We start from the raw sequence: 13,886 nt of genomic DNA, 5'->3' as shown, positions 1-13,886 counted from the left end.
ACAGCTCAGAATAAAAGGGAGGAGAAAAAGAAAGAAAGAAAGAAGAAGATAAAATAAAATAAAATAATATAAATAAAATAATTAAAATAAAAAATAATTATTAAGAAAAAAAATTTTTTAAGTAATTAAAAAAAAAAACAAAAACGGACAGACAGAACCCTAGGACAAATGGTAAAAGCAAAGCTATACAGACAAAATCACACACAGAAGTATACACATACACACTCACAAAAAGAAAAAAAGGGAAAAAATATATATATCGTTGATCCCAAAGTCCACCTCCTCAATTTGGGATGATTTGTTGTCTCTTCAGGTATTCCACAGATGCAGGTACATCAAGTTGATTGTGGAGATTTAATCCGCTGCTCCTGAGGCTGCTGGGAGAAATTTCCCTTTCTCTTCTTTGTTCGCACAGCTCCCGGGGTTCAGCTTTGGATTTGGACCCGCCTCTGCGTGTAGGTCGCCTGAGGGCGTCTGTTCTTCGCTCACACAGGACGGGGTTAAAGGAGCAGCTGATTCGGGGGCTCCGGCTCAGTCAGGCCGGGGGGAGGGAGCGGTACGGAGGAGGCGGGGCGAGCCTGCGGTGGCAGAGGCGTCGTGACGTTGCACCAGCCCGAGGCGCGCCGTGCGTTCTCCCGGGGAAGTTGTCCCTGGATCCCGGGACGCTGGCAGTGGTGGGCTGCACAGGCTCCCGGGAGGGGCAGTGTGGAGAGTGACCTGTGCTCGCACACAGGCTTCTTGGTGGCGGCAGCAGCAGCCTTAGCGTCTCACGCCCGTCTCTGGGGTCCGCGCTGATCGCCGCGGCTCGCACCCGTCTCTGGAGTTCGTTTAGGCGGCGCTCTGAATCCCCTCTCCTCGCGCACCCGGAAACATAGAGGCAAGAAAAAGTCTCTTGCCTCTTCGGCAGCTCCAGACTTTTTCCCGGACTCCCTCCCGACTAGCCGTGGCGCACTAGTCCCTTCAGGCTGTGTTCACGCCACCAACCCCAGTCCTCTCCTTGGGATCCGACCGAAGCCCGAGCCTCAGCTCCCAGCCCCCGCCCGCCCCGGCGGGGGAGCAGAGAAGCCTCTTGGGCTGGTGAGTGCTGGTCGGCGCTGATCCTCTGTGCGGGAATCTCTCCGCTTTGCCCTCCGCACCCCTGTGGCTGTGCTCTCTTCTGTGGCTCCGAAGCTCCCCCTTCCGCCACCCGCAGTCTCTGCCCGCGAAGGGGCTTCCTAGTGTGTGGAAACCTTTCCTCCTTCACAGCTCCCTCCCCGAGGTGCAGGTCCCATCCCTATTCTTTTGTCTCTGTTTTTTCTTTTTTCTTTTGCCCTACCCAGGTACGTGGGGGAGTTTCTTGCCTTTTGGGAGGTCTGACGTCTTCTGCCAGCGTTCAGTAGGTGTTCTGTAGAAGTTGTTCCACGTGTAGATGTATTTCTGATGTATTTGTGGGGAGGAAGGTGATCTCTGCATCTTACTTTTCCGCCATATTGAAGCTCCTCTCTATCTGAAACCAATTTTATACATTAAAAATTAATGTATTTTAAAAGATAACACTGCCTGTCACTTCAAGAATAGTGTCCACTTAGTACTCATTTTTTGCACTATGCCAAGTTTTATCTTGCTATACTACTGGGGGAATATCATATGTAGCATATATACAAAGCAGAATCAAATACAAAGGAGTATTTTAAAAGTGAAAAAGTGGGGGATTTATATGTTAAATTCCGTTTATTGTGGTCAATTGCACATACATCGTTTTGTGTGTGTTTCTACTTTACCCTAACATTAGGAGTCAATATTTGACACTTTTCAACTTTCCAAATTTCAAACAGAGAACAAATTCCATAAGTTATATATAATAATAAACTCACAATTGATCAGTTTTTTCATAAGATCAATAGGGATTCAGGCAAATTTGTATAATATATATATCTTATACATCTCCTACTACAACTCTTATTAATCTGTGCAGCAAGGGTGTGTACATGTGTAGAATAAACACAAAAGATACTTACCTAAGGAAAGTACACCGACGATCATAGCAGCATTATTCACAGTAGCCAAAAGTGGAAGCAGGCCAAGGGTGCATTGACAGATAAATGTATAAACAAAATGTGGTAGATATTTATTATACAATGGAACGTTATTCAGCTTTAAAAAGAAAGAAAATTCTGACCTGTGCTACATATGGATCAACCTTGAGGCCATTATGCTGAGTGAAGTTAAAACAGTCACAAAAAGGAAAAAACTGTATGATTTCACTTATATAAGGTACTTAGAGTAGTCAATTCATAAAGACCAAAAGTAGCTGTAATTGAGCAGAGAGTATGGAACAAAGTTTACACCCCGAATGTAATAGAGGATTTCCATTCCCTGTCAATTTTGTTAAGGAACCCAATTTCACATTGTAGACAAAGTAGATGTGTAAGCCCATATACCTGGCCTGTATCTGATTTAATACAATACATAAATGTGTAATTGTGTGTTCATGTGTCTGTGGTTTATTACTCGTATTTAATATAGAATATGAATTTATGCTTTCAAACTAGTAAACATGGGCCATGTGGTAGAATTTTTTTTCCTTATTTGTCATCACTAATTCCTTTTGTCCTCCTCTAGCTGTGAAGATTGTTGCAATGTTGATAAAGTCTTATGATCCATTCATCTCACAGAATGTTATTAATACATTGTTCAAATATTACAGTTAACAAATGTGTTAATGGAGCTAGGGAGATAAAAAAATATTAATTTAAAGAGATGTATTTCATGTTTTAAATCCTCAATTTAAGGGAATGGCCCACTTGCTACAATGTATGTAAATTCCAGCGTTTCATATTAAAATACCACAAATAAAATACAAAATAAAAAGGGAATATAAGAAAGAACATTTTATAAATTTGTTAATATACAAGTGCTTTACCATGTTTTAAATATAAATAATAAATTTTGTTTGTAACAATTTTTCTTTACCTGAAAGAAACTTTACAGTGATCAGATGAGTGAAATATTATTTAAATTAGAATACATATTTACTAATATAATTTATACTTAAAACATTAAAAATATGGATTCTAAAAGATACTTTCATTGACACAGATAGTGTTTATAATTTAAATAATATTGGAAATTTATTCCATAAATTATGAATTTATGAATATGAAATGAATACTTATATTCAACAACAGCATTAATATGAAAATATATTCAGAAATTTAGAGATTCTGAAATTTATTGCAAGATATGCCTTCTACTTCAGTCTTCAGATGTCTATTTTTATCTTAAAAGAATCTTTTAGCATGAAAAAATTGGAGCAAGTTGAATTACAGAATTTACGAAAGAAATATAAATTGCCTGGTATATGTGCATTTCAAAGATGTTCAAAGGAACATGATTATCCCATTTGCAATTCAGTTTTAAAATCTGAATACAACATACACAGTATTTGTCACAATTTCTCATTTAGAATTTTAGAAGCTGACAGCCAACACGTTAAGTTCAGAGCCTTCAAAAAATATACTTATGGCACAAGATGAGCTAGAATAATAGAAGATAATAAACCCTGAATTTTTATCTTTGAACTTTTGTTTTCATAATAATGCTACATTGTTACATCTATAAACATTGCATATTTACATTGTGTCTGGTGTTGGGCAGAAGAAGATATGTACCAAATCTGTTCAGTGAATGGTGAAGAATTTGATTTGGTTTGGTTGGCTTTGGCTGCTCATATCGCAAAGCTCATGTTACAAATTGGCAGATAAATGGATGTTAAGTACAGATTATTGCATACCATGTCATTAACACAATGTATAATCTTATGGCCTTTATTCTGGAAAACAGTGGGTGCTATGACAGTTTTTTAATCAGAGGGTGAATATCATTAGCATTTTAGAAGTCTAATCCTGAAGAACGAAGAGACCCAAAGAGTTGGTGAATGGGGAGGGGGGGAGGACCAGTGTAAAGACATTGTAGTATTCTGGGTATAAAGGACTAAGATCCTGAACTGTGCCAGTGGCAGTCTGATACAAAGAGAGGGATAAACTTAAGAAATTTTGAGGGGAAAAAAATGATGTTTTTAACTTATTTTTCTTGTCTAACAGCTCTGTCTAGGACTTCCAGTACTATGTTGAATAGAAGTGGCAAGAATGGGCACCCTTGCCCTGTTCCAGATCTTAGAGGAAAATGATTTCAGTTTTTCACCATTGAGTATGACATTAGTTACCAGATTTTCACATATGGCCTTCATTGCTTTGAGGTAAGTTCTTTCTATACCTAGTTTACTGAGAGTTTTTGTCATGAATGGGTTTTGAATTTTATCAGATGATTTTTGTGTCTATTAAGATGATCATGTGATATTTATCTTTTATTCTGTTATGTAGTGTATTGCATTTATTGATTTGCATATGTTGAGCCATCCTTGCATCCCAGGGATTAATCCCTCTTTGCTATGGTGCATGATCTTTTAAATATGGTGCTGAATTTGATTTGCTAATGTTTGGTTGAGGAATTTTACATCCATGTTTATTAAGATATTGGCCTGTAGTTTTCTTTCCTTGCAGTGTCTTTGTCACAGTGATGCTGGCTTCATAAAATAATAGTAATAGTCCCTTATAGTCTTTTGTTTTTTTTTAAATTTTATTTATTTATTTATTTATTTTTGGCTGTGTTGGGTCTTAGTTTCCGTGCGAGGGCTTTCTCTAGTTGTGGCGAGTGGGGGCCACTCTTCATCGCGGTGTGCAGGCCTCTCACTATCGCGGCTTCTCTTGTTGCGGAGCACAGGCTCCAGACGCGCAGGCTCAGTACTTGTGGCTCACGGGCCCAGTTGCTCCATGGCATGTGGGATCCTCCCAGACCAGGGCTCGAACCCGTGTCCCCTGCATTGGCAGGCGGATTCTCAACCACTGCACCACCAGGGAAGCCCCCTTATAGTCTTTTTAAAATTTCTGTGGCATCAGTTGTAATATCTCCTCTTTCATTTTTTATTTTACCTACTTTAGTTTTTCTTTTTTTCTTGGTTAGTCTAGCTAAGGGTTTGTCATTTTTATCTTTTTCAAAAACCATCTCTTAGTTTTGTTGATTTTAAAAATTTTTTTATATTCTCTATTTCACTTCTTTCTGCCATAATTTTAATTATTTCCTTTCTCCTGCTAACTTTGGGCTTAGTTTGTTCTCTAACTTCTTGAGGTATAAAGTTAGGTTGTTTGAATTCTTTTTTTTTTTTTTTTAATTTATATTTATGGCTGTGTTGGGTCTTCGTTTCTGTGCGAGGGCTTCCTCTAGTTGCTGCAAGTGGGGGCCACTCTTCATCGCGGTGCGCGGGCCTCTCACCATCGCGGCCTCTCCTGTTGCAGAGCACAGGCTCCAGACGTGCAGGCTCAGTAATTGTGGCTCACAGGCCTAGCCGCTCCGCGGCATGTGGGACCTTCCCAGACCAGGGCTCGAACCCGTGTCCCCTGCATTGGCAGGCAGATTCCCAACCACTGCACCACCAGGGAAGCCCCTCTTTTTTTTTTAATGTAGGTGTTTGTCTCCATAAATTTTCTGCTTAGTACTGCCTTTAATGTATCCCATAAATTTTAGTATGTTGTAGATTTATTTTATTTGTATTGAAATATTTTCTAATTTCTCTTTTGATTTTCTCTTTGACCCAATGGCTGTTCAGTTGTGTGTTGTTTAATTTCCATGTTTTTGTGAGTTTTCCCATTGTTTTTTTGTTGCTGATTTCTAGAGAATTTTACAACAGATTGGTCAATTTAATATTATACAGGAAAGGGGATGGAGGAAGTATAAATTTATTTGTGATTTTTGCTTTAGGCATTAGGAGAATGATACCACTAAGAAAAATGCAGAAATCAGTTTGGGACAAGAGGTGATGGGGTTGAATGGAAGACTTATAATTAACTTAATTGTAGGATGAATATGGTTTGCAGGATGGATACAACATTTAACTGGAAATGGCCATAGAGATGGAAATAACACATAGAGATGTAATTGCTTCTGGAGAAAGAAATGCTTATGAAAATTATATTTTGGTGTAAGATCATATTTCTCAATGTAAGGAAGTCTATGAATTTGGGTCAATTCTAGAGAGGATCATACAATTTTTTTTTTTGTCCTCACTGTTGGCATCATTGAAATATAAAGATGGTGATTTTAGGTTGTAAGTCATAGCTAAAATAGTGTCTACCACTGAGCCCTTGCTCTTACTGTCCAGGTTACTATTCCTCAACTCAACAATCCCTATAAAAGGATCTGGTCATCAATTTTCTTCGTAAACACTACATTAACCATACTCAGCTATGAAAGTAATATCACAGAATGAGAAGCTTATGTCAGGATTATACGTTCTAATATGAGCTGATTATGGATTTCTATCTTAACTTGGGGGAGTAGGTAAAATGTAATGAAACTTTATTTTAGCCATCTCCAAGAGACCCAGATTTTATTAAATCAAGCCATCTGGCTGATGTTTACCACTTTTGATTTAGAAGGTAAAGGAAATATTAGTTATCTATAGTATAGAAAAAAATAGAACCACGTGTATCCTGAACTTTCACTGGTGACATCAATTCAGTTTGCACCAGTTTAAATGATTTTAGAGTTAACAAATAAAAATGTATTAGGTAGTGTCTCTTTATAACCTGGGGACTGAGGCTGCAAAGAAAAAGGAAGAGAATGTTATCCAGGAAGACAAATGGAACTGCATTATAGCTCCTTAATTCCAAAGAAAATAAATCATTATTCATGATAAATTTATGTGGAAAATATTAACATAACTATGTTTTGGAAGCCTGGTCTGTCTTAAACTGGAAAACTTTGTTTCCCTCCAGGGCATATTTTATCATTTACATATAAAAAAATGTGATGAATATAATGTTTGAAATACTAGAACCTGAAATTTATCTTAAATGAGATTAGACTGTACCATTGTTCCTAAAGGTATATGTCTTTTTTAAACAGCTGTTGGGAAAATAATTTTTCATATCAACATCAATTCTTAAAAACCACTATATATCTTTTGAGATTAATTGGCTATTCAAAATTTCTCATCTGCATATTAAAAAAAAAAGCAAAGAGATCTGTATCAGACACAGTTAATGCAACTATGAAAACACATGTTCATGGATGCCTAAGGGATATTTAATAATCTCTGTATCCTTTTTAATAAAATTTTAGTTGGGTTTTCATGAGAGGTGATGGGGAAGCCTTGACTAAATACATAAACTATCTCATTTATTTTATCTATATATTATTAATATAGATTTTACAAATAAAACATCCACAGGGAAAATTCTGAGTGAGACAGAGCTTGAATTACACATTTAGTATATTAATATTCAAAGGGGATCCCTGCTTTAGGATAGCTTCAAATTTCTTATTTAGCTTTTGATTTGCTAATAGAATATTTTACAAGAGGCAGGTAGAATTCAGTGATTCCAAGACAAAGAAGTATATATGTGGTTAGCTCTGGAAAAGGAATTTTGTCCCCCAGGGAATTCCTAAGTATGCAGGGGTTTACAGTCTCAGGACACAAAATAGGATTTAACCTTTTATCCTACGATTTTTTTCTTTATAAAATGATTCAATGAAAATTATTTTATAGGCTTGTGTTTATATTGAATAAGAGTATAAAATATTCTCTTGTAATTGTTGTAAATAATGTGACAAACCTTAAGATGTAACAGGTAATCATATGACTCATATTTGTATTCCATTGCATGTGATGTAATATTGAACTCCATACAACAGTTCATTTGAATATAAACAAGAAAACATGCAACTAAAAATAATCCGTTCCATCTTTGGTCAGTTTTTCTCTGATTTTAATGTTTCAACATTATTATTTTGGCCTATAAGTTTCCTTTCTGCAAAACATAATTGTCAATGAAATTTTAAGTGGTTATTTGGTGACCACACTTTGGCTCTGCAGTATAAGTAAAGGAAAATCTGATTATAATTACAGCACATGATACTTAAAGAGGAAAGAGCAAAAATAGCAGGTGGTGAGAAGTATTAGTGACAAGAAGTGATGAAAGGAGATCGAAGCCTAATGTTATCTGCTTCACAAGCTTTCTTAATGCTGTCACTACTCAAAAGATACTAGTTTCCCTGTTCCTATATTATAAGTGGAGATAACTTCTTCATATCAGCAGGGGACAAGTACTTTCCAATTATTTCTTTATTCTCATTTTGAAAAGCCAAATAAATATCAAACTAAAAATTATAGATATTACGAAAATGCTATGTCTTTAAAATTTCTGGAATAGATTATCAGTTTCAGGTTTAAAAATATTTTAGCTTCCTGTCAGTTGTATATAACCTATTTACTTTGAAACAACATTAAAAAGAAACAAGTTAAACTTTAAAGGTTGTTCATAAAGTAAGATAACAAAAATAGATAAACGTAGTCATATATTATTAATGGCACTTCCTTTTTGTAATAACTTTAGTTTCACAAAGGGACAATATTCCCTTATCTATTTTTAGCCTAGTCAATAAAAGGAAATAAAATCCATGATAACCCTAGGATATTTTTTCAGGTATAAGTTGAATTTACTCAGCTATCTTATATTTTGTCATGGTTGGACTACAGTATTTAAAGTATATTAAAAAATAAATTCAAGAGTGAGAAATACTTTCTTTTCTCAAAGTCATTACTTTGAAGAGTGTCATATTCTGTTGATTAAAGTATATTTTGAGACAGTATGCTCTTGTTAATGGTATTCAAATTCTGATTCTTTGTAGAAACCAATATATTTTAAAGCAAAATAGTTTAAAAAAATAAGAAACCTATAAGAATGGTTCCAGTAAGGATACCAAATAAAGGGGACTAGATTTACCCTACTGCCTGAAACAACCAAAAGATTAACCAAATTAATAGAACAATGGTTCTAAAGACACTAGATATCAGGCAATAAAGGACAACAATCCATGAGATTAAGTAACTAAATGAGGTGAACCCTAAGCTTACCCAAATGTACTACCTTGAATGAATTTTCAGATTCTGAAAAACAGAGAGAAAGAATCCAGGCAAAGCCCAGTTTTGTCCTTAGGTTGAAGAAATGAAGCTGAGACCAAAGTGGCTAGAACTCACAGGACATGCTGCTGGAATGGACAGAATTACACAGACCAGCACTCTGAAGGTATCCAGAGTACAGATTAATACATGAATATAAAGAAACTACTTGAGGCTAGAGATATTAAAGATATCAGAAGTTCTTAGAGATAGAGTGCCTGAAATTCATGGGGTGGGGTTGGGCAAAGGGCCCTGGCTGATAAATGTGGAATAACTAACCTTAAGCTGAGCACTGCTCTGATATTGCCTAATAAACCTTCAAAACAAGATCCCAAGGAATGAACTGATTCCAATTAATTTAACTGAATCCCAGACAAAGATCAAGAACATTTATAGGAGTCCAGAAATATCCAGCACCAAAGAAAATGAAATTAGTGATTGCTAAAACATAAAAATTACTAAGAATGCAAGAAGAAAATACATATAATGAAAAAATAAATCACAGAAACAGAGAACTGAAATATATTTTAGTGTTAACAGATAAGAACATTAAAAGGATTATTATGACTGCATTCAATATACTAAAAAATTAAGTGGAGACAAATGGAAGGTGCAAACAATGACCCAAATAAGACCTAAAACGTATGAGATGAAAAATTTACTGAATGGTATATTAATAACACATGAGCCATTTACAAAGAAAGCATTAGTGAACCTGAAGACATAGAAACAGAAAGTGTCTAAAATTAAACAAATGAAAGAGAATTTTTTAAAAAGTGAGTTTTACGACAAATTCCTATAACCTAATATGTGTAAGTGGAATCCACACAGAAGAAAACGGAACATAGAAATGAAATATGAAGAAATAATGGCCAAACATTTTCTAAATTTGATGAAATGCATAACTCACAGATCCAAGATCCTCAACAAGACACAAGGAAAAGAAATCTGAAAAACCTGCATCATGGTGCATGAAAATCAAATTTCTCAGAATCAGAGATAAAGAGAAAAATCTTAAAATCAGCCAGAGAAATTTAGATATAGAGGTGTAAATATAAGGATATCAGCAAATTTCTTGTTGGAAGCAATATAAGTGAGGAGAGAGTATAACAACATCTTTATAGCACTGAAAAAAAACAAAACTGTCAATGTAGAATGCTATACCCAGAAAAAATATCATTTGAAAATGAATGTTAAAGACTATTTTGTACATATACAAGTTGAAAGAATTCATCACCATGAGACCCACACTAAAAAAAATGTAAAGAATTTCAAGTAGAAGGAATATGAAAGTAGATGGAAAGATGGCTCTATCAGAGCAAATTAAGAGCAACAGAAATGGTTATTATGTGAGTAAATACATATGGTTTTTATTATAATTTAAATATTATTAACAAAATTGACTGTTAAAAAGTAAAACAGGTTTTATCACATGTGACTAATAATACAGCAGCAATGTAAAATATAATAATGTATATGGAGTTAAAAACATATTTAAAACTTAAGTATATTATAGTAATAGTACATAGCAAGGGAGCTAAATGGAAACATACAATTATAACAGTTTTATACTACATAGGAAATGTCATAACACAACTTGAAAGTAGACTAAGGTAAGTTAAGAATTCAATCTGCAGTTGGTTGAATCTGTGGATGTGGAACCCACAGATACAGAGTACTGTCTGTACTGTGCCATTTTATATAAGGGACTTGAGCATCCATGGACGTTGGTATCCATGGGAATCCTGGAACCAGTTCCTCAAGAGGATACAGAGGGATGACTGTATAATGTGAACCAAAAATCCTCCACGAAAATAACAGAGAGTTATAGATGTTAAGTCACTAAAGTAGATAAAATAAATTCATTTAAAAAAGATGCAGGAGTCAGGATTACTTTTCAGTGTGCGCGCCGAGCACACACCAGACCTCAGAGAGGGTGGAAGGCATGGGGATTCCCAGCACCCCCCAGCACGTGCAGCATGACCAGCGGGTGCCATCCACAGTACGAATTGGCTCATGTGGTTATGGAAGCTTGATGCTGAGAAGTCCCAAGATCTGCACTGAGCAAGCTGGAGGCCCAAGAGAGCTAATGGTATAGCTTCCAGTCTGAATCCAAAGTCCTGAGAGCCAGGCCATCTTGAATCGCAGTGTCGGGAGCCTCTGTGCACTGTTCGGAGCTGAGGCGCTGGCCTAGCCTCTTCCGAGGAGGAGCTCACGAGTGAAGGGCCTAGCATGAGGCCTCTGTGTGCAGTGCCCTGTGAGCAAGTGACAGAAAACTAAGCACAAAGAAAAAAATAAAAGCCGTGTGGCTGACAGGGAGTTGGTGTTCCGGCTGGGAGTCAGGCCTGTACCTGTGAGGTGGGAGAGCCGACTTCAGGACATTGGTCCACCAGCTCCACATAATATCAAACAGAAAAACCAGCTCCACATAATATCAAACAGAAAAAGGTCTCCCAGAGATCTCAACCTCAACGCTAAGACCCACCTCCACTCAATGAAAAACAAGCTACAGTGCTGGACACCCTATGCCAAACAACTAGCAAGACAGGAACACAACCCCACCCATTAGCAGAGAGGCTGCCTAAAATCATAATAAGGTCACAGGCACCCCAAAACACACCACCGGACATGGTCCTGCCCACCAGAAAGACAAGATCCAGCCTCATCCACCAGAACACAGGCACCAGTCCCCTCCACCAGGAAGCCTACAAAACACACTGAACCAACATTACCCCCTGGGGGCAAACACCAAAAACAACGGGACCTACGAACCTGCAGCGTGCGAAAAGGAGACCGCCAAACACAGTAAGTTAAGGAAAATGAGAAGACAGAGAAATACACAGCAGAGGAAGGAGCAAGGTAAAAACCCACCAGACCAAACAAATGAAGAGGAAATAGGCAGACTACCTGAAAAAGAATTCAGAGTAATGATGATAGTAAAGATGATCCAAAATCTTGGAAATAGAATGGAGAAAATACAAGAAACGTTTAACAAGGACCTAGAAGAACTAAAGAGCAAACAAACAATGATGAAAAACACAACAAATGAACTTAAAATTTCTCTAGAAGGAATCAATAGCAGAACAACTGAGGCAGAAGAACGGATAAGTGACCTGGAAGATAAAATAGTGGAAATAACTAATGCAGAGCAGAATAAAGAAAAAAGAATGAAAAGATTGAGGACAGTCTCAGAGCCCTCTGGGACAACATTAAATGCACTAACATGTGAATTATAGGGGTCCCAGAAGAAGAAGAGAAAAAGAAAGGGACTGAGAAAATATTTGAAGAGATTATAGTTGAAAACGTCCCTAATATGGGAAAGGAAATAGTCAATCAAGTCCAGGAAGCGCAGAGAGTCCCATACAGGATAAATCCAAGGAGAAACACACCAAGACACATATTAATCAAACTGTCAAAAATTAAATAGAAAAAAAATATTTAAAGCAGCAAGGGAAAAACAACAAATAACACATAAGGGAATCACCACAAGGTTAACAGCTGATCTTTCAGCAGAAACTCTGCAAGCCAGAAGGGAGTGGCAGGACATATTTAAAGTGATGAAGGAGAAAAACCTACAACCAAGATTACTCTACCCAGCAAGGATCTCATTCAGATTTGATGGAGAAATTAAAACCTTTACAGACAAGCAAAAGCTAAGAGAATTCAGCACCACCAAACCAGCTTTACAACAAATGCTAAAGAAACTTCTCTAGGCAGGAAACACAAGAGAAGGAAAAGACCTACGATAGCAAAGCCAAAACAATTAAGAAAATGGTAATAGGAACATACATACATATCGATAATTACCTTAAATGTAAATGGATTAAATGCTCCAACCAAAAGACACAGACTAGCTGAATGGCTACAAAAACAAAACCTGTATATATGCTGTCTACAAAAGACCCACTTCAGACTTAGGGACACATACAGACTGAAAGTGAGGGATGGAAAAAGATATTCCATGCAAATGGAAATCAAAAGAAAGCTGGAGTAGCAATTCTCATATCAGACAAAATAGACTTTAAAATAAAGACTAATACAAGAGACAAAGAAGGACACTACATAATGATTAAACGATCCATCCAAGAAGAAGATATAACAATTGTAAATATTTATGCACCCAACATAGGAGCACCTCAATACATAAGGCAAATACTAACAGCCATTAAAGGAGAAATCGACAGTAACACAATCATACTAGGGGACTTTATCATCCCCATTTCACCAATGGACAGATTATCCAAAATTAAAATAAATAAGGAAACACAAGCTTTAAATGATACATTAAACAAGATGGACTTAATTGATGTTTACAGGACATTCCATCCAAAAACAGGACATTCCTGAGAAGAATATACTTTCTTCTCAAGTGCTCATGGAACATTCTCCAGGATAGATCATATCTTGGGTCACAAATCAAGCCTTGGTAAATTTAAGAAAGTTGAAATCATATCAAGTATCTTTTCTGACCACAGCACTAGGAGACGAGGTATCAATTACAGGAAAAAATCTGTAAAAAATACAAACACATGGAGAAATAATAAATAAATAATACACTACTAAATAACCAAGAGATCACTGAAGAAATCAAAGAGGAAATCAAAAAATACCTAGAAACAAATGACAATGAAAACACGATGACCCAAAACCTATGGGATGCAGCATAAGCAGTTCTAAGAGGGAACTTTACAGCAATAAAATCCTACCTCAAGAAACAAGAAACATCTCAAATAAACAACCCAACCTTACACCTAAAACAATTAGAGAAAAAACCAAAAAAACCCAGAGTTAGCAGAAGGAAAAAAATCATAAAGATCAGATCAGAAATAAATGAATGGAAACAAAGAAAACAATAGCAAAGATCAAAGAGCAAACCTGGTTCTTTGAG

This window comes from Eubalaena glacialis, chromosome 8, assembly GCF_028564815.1.
Source record: "Eubalaena glacialis isolate mEubGla1 chromosome 8, mEubGla1.1.hap2.+ XY, whole genome shotgun sequence".
Taxonomy (NCBI): Eukaryota; Metazoa; Chordata; class Mammalia; order Artiodactyla; family Balaenidae; genus Eubalaena; species Eubalaena glacialis.
The sequence above is the reverse complement of the archived record's forward strand: the minus strand, read 5'-3'. Positions refer to the sequence as shown.